Here is a 1857-nt window from a genome sequence, read left to right on the forward strand (position 1 = left end):
TATTACAATGGTGTGGCTGTTGAATCCCTTGTATATTTTTATTGTTCCTAGACTTATCACAGCCCAACCTTGATCACTGCTATCATAGCTCAAGATTCTCATTATTTCCATCATTATTTGGTCAGTCTCCACTGTCTTACCTTGTTGTAACTTGGAGTGCCACATGCTTTCTAGCCTAACCCAGAAAAACCAAATTATTGTTGGATCGGCGAGGATGTTGCTCAGGTTTTCTTCATATATATAATCTTGTTGATCTTTTTAACTTTTTGTCCAGGGTTGTTTTTTCCTACATACATCATTTCGAGTGGAATTTGTAGAGTTCTTGCCATGGATTTTGTCGCATTTGTTCAAAGTTCATACTTCCTGCTGTGCTGTTTGATATCTGTTTTTCCTACTTCCTGCCGTGATGTTTGATATCAGTTTGAAAATGAAAGTTGTTTGAAGATTCTGTCTGCAATAATGGTTAAATGGTCACTAGCTGGTTAAATGGTTAAATAGTCAAGTTCTTCCTGCTGTGCTATTTTTTTATGCTTTTGAGTTATTGTATATCTTCTTTCAGGGGAAATTCCCTTAAGGATCCAGCTTCAAAGGCTTACGAACAAGCGCTTGCGCCTTATCAAAGGCAAACATAAATATGTAAATTAACCACAACTGTATTTGAACACAAAAGAGAAAAAGAAATTAATAGAAACTTCACACCAAACTAATTATAAGAATGATACAATTGCTTGTGTTATCTTGCTGTTAAGTATTCCTTACTTTTTCTATTATGCAGAAGACTTTTAAAGAGAAGTTTGATGCAGAACTTCAGCCAACTGAAGAAGGGAATGGAGAGGTTGTTCAAGTGTTAGATGGAGAGCGTGTAAATCAGATATGGACAGAGGCTGCTGGGGGCCGTAACCGTGGTCGGGTTTATGGCGCTGCAGATTTAGCTATTAATCTAAAACATGGATCAAAAAGTTTTACCCAACAATCTCAAACTCCTCAACACTCTATGTTTGGGATGTCATTAGAAGCTGAAAGAGCAGCTAGAATTAGAGCTGAACAAATTGTCGAGGCTGCAACGACCCAATTACAAGAGGCTAACGAAGCAATGCGAGCTGCTACCGAGGCTGCAAAAGCTGCTACCGAGACTGCACAAAGGATGGAGAGGGAGATGAATGCTTGGAAGGAATTTATGATGAAGAAATTTGACACTTCAACTTTTGTATCACATTCTCATCATTATGATGACGATTTGGATGATCAATCATTAGATGAAGATTGATCTTGTACTTTTAGTAGAACGAATTAATCTCGGATGTGATTACTTTTTGTGTATGTTTTTTGAAAGTTAATGTGGGTAGAACTTTTGTAGTTTCTTTCACGAATGTTTAAGATTGTTTCCAAATGTTTTACCATAAATATGATATTGTTCGGTTGATGGAGTGGATTGAAAAAATTTGTTCGAGTGAGGTTGTCATGTTGCAACCCGACTCTAAACATCTTTATTGTCTTTTTTTGTTGACTTTAGAGTCGGTGTATGCAAGGCTAAATATTATTATAGACTTTTCTATGTTGACTTTAGGGTCGGTGACACGGACGCTATCTGTTTTTTCTTGAGTTTTATAAATTGACCTCAATGCCAGTCGATCAATGCATACAAAAAATGTTGACTTTTTTTGTTGACTTTAGAGTCGGACAGGGCAACGCTAAACATAATATTGACTTTTCATGGTTTTGAAACAATATAGCGTCGGTCCCATTAGTGTCCGCGTTAGCCTCCGTTTCACCGAGGCTACGTAGCCTCGGTGTATCTTTAGCCGACGTTACACAGTAGCTTCGCAACTTTTATTCAAGGCCCGACACCGACGCTAA

Source organism: Lathyrus oleraceus, chromosome 5, assembly GCF_024323335.1.
Source record: "Lathyrus oleraceus cultivar Zhongwan6 chromosome 5, CAAS_Psat_ZW6_1.0, whole genome shotgun sequence".
Lineage (NCBI taxonomy): Eukaryota > Viridiplantae > Streptophyta > Magnoliopsida > Fabales > Fabaceae > Lathyrus > Lathyrus oleraceus.